Here is a 7,377-nt window from a genome sequence, read left to right as displayed (position 1 = left end):
CAAGAGGAGGGTACTGGGGCTACTTCCTTGTTGCCGGGTAGATTTGCAGCAGGCCCGGATATGTCCGTAAAAGGCACTCAAGAGTTCTAGCGGGGGGGCAAGGCCCCCCACAGCACTCTGCATTTTTGTGGCTTCCAAGTCTTAGAACCTCAACTGACATAGAGCATTGGGCACACTCCACTGGATGTCCGAACTCAAGTCCTAGAAGGATGGGATGAGGCACCACTGTATTTTGCTCCAAGCAGCCTCTTTGACCTAAACTTTCAGGCAGGATTCTTACTGAAAAAGGAGGTACAAGATGAGCAGAAAAACAAGAAATTTGGCCTTTTTGTGGGCCATCATTTGGGCAAACCCATTCCAACTGACAACCAGATCAAAGCCAGAAAATAAGATGGACTTGATTTCTAACATGTAGTCAAATCTAGGTATTTTTTCAGCTTCCTTTATTTTCTTTGAAGTTTTCTTTTCTTTTTATCTTTTTCCCCCCACAAGAAATGAATACAAGAAGGAACAGACTGCATTTATATATTTTTAGAAAGTTTTACTACTGAATGTAACATATTTTTACTATTGATGTCTTGGCATATAACCAAAATCTGGGTGCCAGAGGCCAATTGGGATGTAAAGCAGGCAGAGATTTCCAGAAAGATGCTATAAAATATTTTTTAAGGTCATCTACACAATTTAATTTTTTTTAGGTTAGCTTTGGCTAGACAGTATGGAACATTCCAATCATTTTTTTGTATATACCAGGGATTGAACTTGGGACCTTGTGCTTGTAGGCAGGTGGCAGAAGCACTGAGCTAAATGCCTGGCCCCCAATTATCTATTTTAATTACCTCTGTATGGTTTATGGCAGAAGGAAATTGCTTAGAGAAAGAAGTGACTAACTGTCTGCTTAAGGGAATTCACTTGTTAAAATCCACTGGTCGTTTATGATAGGTACTGCTTTCAATTACTAGAAGTGACTAGAATGCTTGACATGAATATTACTCTTCCTTCAACTTGTTTATATACAGTACACACAGATACCTTGAAATGAATAGCTAATAAAAGTCTTTCTACCTCGAAGGAAAAAAAAAAGAATTAGTATATTTTACTGTAAAGGCACAGCCAATGCACACTCTTATCTTAATAAGAAATATGTGATATAGAAAGATAAATTTTCATCTTGATATTATTCATATAGTACCTTGCACAAATATAACAAATTAGGAGATAATCATATGCAATATGGTAGGTATTAATAACAAAGACAGAGTGAAAGATTGTAGGACAAATGTAGCATCAGTAAAATGGTTGTGTTAGGATATAGCTTTTGTAAGAGAAGAAAACATGTAAAAAAGGCATGTAAAATTTCTTGCTTGCTGTGCCCGGGAGAGGTGATAAGAAAAGGGACAGAATTTAGACATTGGGCACAAGGAGAGCTAATAAAATAACCTTCTACTTTATCCCTCTATTCCTTGGTGTTTACTACAGGTTGCCCCTCACTAGATAGCCAAAGAAAAGGGTCACTCTTAAAATTGACCCTTAAAGTAGGTGAGGATCAGTTTGAGAAATGTATGATGGAAAGGAAATCAAGAACATGAGAAGATAAGAAATGTGGACCTGGAGTCATCTTTACTTGACCCTTCTGAATCCCTCCATTTTCTATCAATTCCAGGAATAGTTTCATTCTGGCTATTGCAGCTACAGAGTGCATGTATTTTCCTTTAGCTTTAAAGGGAAATCAGATCAGGTGGAGAAAAAAAGACTAAAAAACCCAATTCTTACCTAAGAAGATTAAAAATGGACTCCCTTGGACTCTGTTGTTCCTGTTTCTCCCCAGACTCCTAGGACTTAATTCCTTTCAGAGAATAGTCTCCCACAAGACTCTATGCTAATCTCATAGGATCTTGGAGACCAATGATATATTATCCCTGCAATATGAAGGGGAGGAGAGGGCACTAATACATGGATGGTGAAAATCAAGGCTAGAATGTGCCAAATCATTCAACAGAATCACTATTTTTTTTTTGCACTTTATTAAATTCTTTTATTGGTACATTGTAGGTATACAACACAATTACATTTCTCATTGGGAATTGTACCTTTACATAATGCATCTTGGTTATTATTTTTTCCCCATTCCTAGCACTCCCTTCACCCCCTCCACCCTTCCCTATTTACAAAGACTTTATTTCCAATTTCTCCATTTCTCATCATTTTTCCTTTCCCTTCTTTCCTTTCCCCTGCCCTTCCCACTACCCCTACCCCTTTGGACCTTTTCTTCCTATTTTACATTATCAATTATTCATTCTAATCATTGGTACATTTTAGTTATACAATATAATAACATTCATCATTGGAAATTTGCACCTTTACATAGTCTCTCTTGGTTCTTATTTTTCACCCTTGCCCAGCCCTCCCTTCAACCCCTCCATTCCTCCCTATTTACAAAGATTTTGTTCCTATTTTTCCATTTTCTCCTATTAATCCCATTCCCTTCTATCCTTTCCCCTAGCCCTCCCACTTCCTTCCCCTTTGCCCCTTTTCTTCCTATTTCACATTACCTATTATACATTTTAGTCCTTATTTACACTTTCAGTTTCTCACACCAGAGAAACTATGCGGTATTTACACATCTCTGTCCTATTTATTTCACCTAAGAGTATTGCCTCAATGTGCATCCACTTAGCTATAAATGTCTCTAATTTCTCATTTTTTATGGCTGAGAAGTACTCCATTTTATTAAAAAACCCCACATTTTCTTTATCCAGTCTCCAGTTGATGGGCATTTGGGCTGTTTCCAAGTTTTAGCTATTACAAACTGTGCTGCTATGAACATGGGTGCACATATATCACTGTGGTATGATTCTTTTAATTCTTTGGGGAAGATACCCAGCAGGGGAATAGCGGGGTCAAATGGGACTTCCAGTCCTAGTTCTTTGAGGTATCTCCATACTGATTTCCACAGTGCTTGCACCAGTCTACACTCCAGCCAGCAGTGGAGCAGGGTTCCTCTTTCCTCACAGCCCTGCCAGCATTTGTTATTGGTTGATTTCATGATAGCAGCCATTCTTTCTGGAGTGAGGTGGAATCTCAGCGTTGTTTTCATTTGCATCTCTCGAATGGCCAGTGATGTTGAACATTTTTTCATGTATTTATTTGCTATTTCTACTTCTTTGTGTGAGAAATGTCTGTTCATTTCAGATGCCCATGGGTCTTTAAATTTGGGAGGTCTGATCTTTTTAAGTTCTTTATAGATTGGAGATAGTAGACCTTTGTCTGAGGAGGAGCAGGTGAAGACTTTTTCCCACATTGTGGGTTGTCTCTTCACACTGTTGGTGGTTTCTCTTGCTGTGCAGAAGCCTTTTAATAAGAAGAGATCCCACTTGTTGATTGTTTGTGCTAGTTTACGGGCAACTGAGGTTTTGTTCATAAACTCTTTTCCTACACCGATGTCTTCAAGGGTTCTACATAACCTCTGTTCCAACTGGTTCAGAGTTTCTATTTTAATATTTAGATCTTTAATCCATTTTGATTTTAGTTTAGTGCATGGTGAGAGATATAGATCTAGTTTTAATCTAAATGGTCAAAAACTGAAATCCTTCAACACTAAAATCAGGAACAAGACAAGGATGTCCACTATCACCACTCCTGTTCAATATAGTTCTGGAAACATTAGCCATGGCAATTAGACAAGAGAAAGAAAAGGAATAAAGATAGGAAATGAAGAAGTCAAATTGTCATTATTTGCAGATGACATGATACTCTATATAGAAGACCCCAAGAACTCCACCAAAAGTCTTCTAGACTTAATAAGCAAATTCAGTCAAGTAGCTGGTTACAAGATCAACACACAAAAATCAATAGCTTTCCTCTACACAAATGACAGATTCACTGAGAGAGAAATAGAACAAATAATTCCTTTCACATTAGCATCCAAAAAACTGAAATACCTAGGAATCAACCTAACGAAAGAAATCAAAGACCTCTTCTCTGAAAACTATGGCACTCTGAAAAGAGAGATTGAAGATGATATCAGAAAATGGACAGACATCCCCTGCTCCTGGGTAGGAAGGATTAATATAGTGAAAATGGCCATACTTCCAAAACTGCTATATAGATTTAATGTAATTCCAATTGAGATCCCAGCAGCATACTTCATGGACCTTGAGAAAACAATCCAAAAATTCATTTGGAACAAGAAGAGACCCAGAATAGCAAAAGCAATTCTAGGTAACAGAGACATGGTAGGGGGTATCACACTCCCCAACCTGCAACTCTACTACAAAGCTACTGTGATAAAAACAGCATGGTACTGGCAAAGAAACAGACCTGAGGACCAGTGGAACAGATTAGAAGATGCAGAAACAATGCCAGACACACTCAGCCATCTCATCTTTGATAAAGGAGCCAAACACCCTCACTGTAGGAAAGATGACATCTTTAATAAATGGTGCTGGAAAAATTGGGCTTCAACTTGCCAGAATCACTCTTATAGAAGTTCAATGGGAAGCCACATTTAATTTGGGACTTGGGGTGTACTATTAAATCCTTTAAGTTGAACTTTAAAGGATGATTTGAGTTTCCCACAGGCAAAGATAAGCAGAAAGTCCTTCAAAGGGAAGTTCCAAGTGGTATATACAGGCAGCATTCTTGTGTATTAAACAGAATGAAGGGCTAAAACAGTAATGGTATCTCTCTGACCTCCTTCGATAGGTCTTGTAACATTGCCTCATAACTGTGAGTTGACCCTTGCATCTTTGATATGTCATGTGTAGTATTGGCAGCCAGCTACCAAGTTAGCAAATGTGAATCTGAACCTAGGACAGAGCCAGGCCTTTTTCCTCCTCTTAATGGCAATTAATAGTTGTTAACTTGGGACATCTGGGAAAATAACTATTTAAAACGTCAATTTCAGACAGTTTGTGTTTAAAACCTTGTAAGCACTGACTTTCGGAGGAACAACTTCAAAAGACTAGAAAAATAGGGATATTGTGTATTTAAGTCTCCCTTCTCCCTCCTGTACCAGGGTTCAACCAGAGAAACAAAATCAACAGAAGATATATATTAAGAGATGTATTCCAGGGCCGGGGATTTAGCTCAGTGGTTTCACCGCCTGCCTCGCAAGCTCAAGGACCCGAGTTCAATCCCCGGTACCAAAAAAAAAAAAAGAGAGAGATGTATTCCAAGGAATCAGTTTATACTATGGTGGCGACCAGCTGGGAAAGTCTGAATTCAGTAGGGCAGGCTATCAGGAAGGGTGGACTGGAACCCTCAGGCATGAGCTGAAGCTTTCTTGTTCTTCACCCTGGAGTAGCCTCAGTTTTGCTCTTCATGCTTTACAGCTGATTATGGGCTTTAATCCCATCTACAAAATACTTGCATGGCATCACCTAGCTTGATGTTCAGTTGAATAAATGGGGCTGTTACCTAGGCAAGTTGACACAAAATAGACCATTACCAATCCATAGACAGCCCAATGGCAGAGAGCTCGGACAGTGTACACAATAGAATCAGGAAACTTTTAGCAATGAAAGAGGGGAATTCAGAGGCACAGAAGGTCACATGTTGTGAGTCTGTTTACAAGAAATACCTAAAATAGGCACACCCACAGGAGATTTGTGTTTACCGAGGCTGGGGCAGGGAAGGATGGAAACTGACTAATGAGTATGAGGTTTCCATTATGGATCATGAAAAAGTTATGGAGCTAGCTCATAGTGATGGCTGAACAGCATTGAGAATGTATTCAAAGCCATCTAACTGTACACTTAAAAATAGATCAAATGTAAATTTTCTGCTATGCATATTTTACCATAATAAAAATAATCACATTTTTATTTGATCTGACTGCAATGGACCCCAAATTGGAACACACTTCTCACTGTGGGTTGGTAGGGTGTAATTTAAAATTACAAAATTAGTATGTTCACCTTTGCTTTAGGAAGGGATTCAGCTGCTTCTTGACAAGTGTCAAGCTCCCTTACCCAGTCAAGATGAGCACCGCTCAAACCTGATGTTCTAAATGTCCAGCTAGTCATGTGCGAGCACAGGCAGGCTTGACTCAGACACTTGACAATATATTGAGTAGCAAAGATAGGGCATGACCAGTGGCTTTGACTGAGCTGGTGGTGACGATCCTTAGGTACAAGAAGCTTTTGTTTAGACCATGCCAATTGGGAGGATGATCATGAGTTTCTGGCCTGTTAGAAAGAAAACTGAGGTTCAGCTAGTTGTTGTGCTTGAGCTCCTGGGACTATTTTCTGGGCACAGCTCTTTTCTTCTTGATAAATTCTTTTCAGGCTTGTTCTTTATTGAGAGCTGTGATGTGTGGATGTGTGGATCCTTTCCTCTGTGTATAGCACAAGCTCTCACTCTGTATACAGTGGATGTCAGCATAATGATCCTTTTGCAGTGGTGACAGTTCTGAGAAATGTTTTTCAAATTTGTTGCTACTGGCAGACATAGATGAATTCCCAAGTAGAGTTATGGATCACCAAGAAAACAGGCTCTGATGGTGCCCTAGAGGCAGGAAGTGAAGTGGGCCTTCCCCTGGAAGAGGCTGCAAGGGCCGTGCCCGGCACAGCAGAGAGGGCCAGCCTTCAGGGCCCCAGAGTCCTTCTGTCTGTGCTCACACTTCCTTCTGCTCAACTGGGAACAACACATTGCATGTTTGATGCTCTCAATGCAGAGATTCCTCTTGGGAACATTTTTAGCTCTTTAGAAGCTGAAATATTTGAAGCCACTAAGGAGAAATTTATTTACTCACCTTAGCAGGACTTCAGACAACTGAAAGAACTTTTGGAAGGTCCTAAGTTGGGCTTCAACTATGTCATTTAACACGTTAAAAACGAAACTTAAAATCACTATTAGTTATTATGTTAGCTGATTGCAGCCATTAAATACAAATTTTAATGAAATTATTTTTTGAGGTATGAATGTTCCCATTCTAAATGACTCAGTACATATGTTGAAGAAAAGCTAAGACTGTTTCATGCGATCCTTCCTGCACAACTGACAGCCAAGTCATCCAACTTGGTCACCCTTGACTTTTTTGAATCTCAGATTTCTGCACATAAAGACCTATGAGAATCTTTCCTCATTATGGGAAGAAGAATTCTACCCATCTCTATCTACCAGTGTCCCTGTACAGTGTTCAGTCAGCCACTTTTCAGGCCCTCCACTCAGGCTGGCTTATCTCTTAGTGATGCCTGTTGAGAGACCCTATTGAAAAACAATTATTTATGAATAGGAGCTAACATGTTGGATGTGTAAGATGTGGTAGGTACTCCATATCCAAGGTTTTATTTTTTCCAACAGTTTTGGGCAGTGTGTGTCATATAATAAAACTGACACTCAGAATGGAGCGTAACTTGTCCAAATAATAAGAGG

At 39.4% G+C, this 7,377-nt stretch overlaps 1 protein-coding gene and 1 pseudogene across 6 annotated transcripts in view; both read left to right on the top strand.

Annotated features, from left to right (window-relative positions):
- LOC101717380 (NAD(P)H dehydrogenase [quinone] 1-like) overlaps positions 1–2,833 on the top strand; it is a 29,188-nt pseudogene extending 26,355 nt beyond the window's left edge. The window contains exon 2 of the transcript XR_015449298.1: positions 114–2,833. The product of XR_015449298.1 is annotated as an NAD(P)H dehydrogenase [quinone] 1-like (transcript). The remainder of the gene's footprint in view (positions 1–113) is intronic.
- Lhfpl3 (LHFPL tetraspan subfamily member 3) overlaps positions 1–7,377 on the top strand; it is a 593,649-nt gene that overhangs the window by 27,887 nt on the left and 558,385 nt on the right. The window lies entirely within an intron of this gene.

The sequence above is a fragment of the Heterocephalus glaber genome, unplaced genomic scaffold, assembly GCF_053883595.1.
Source record: "Heterocephalus glaber isolate CG9 unplaced genomic scaffold, H.glaber_assembly_v1.0 deba00000676, whole genome shotgun sequence".
Classification (NCBI taxonomy): domain Eukaryota; kingdom Metazoa; phylum Chordata; class Mammalia; order Rodentia; family Bathyergidae; genus Heterocephalus; species Heterocephalus glaber.
Note: the sequence above shows the minus strand (reverse complement) of the source record. Positions and strands in the feature narration are given on the sequence as shown.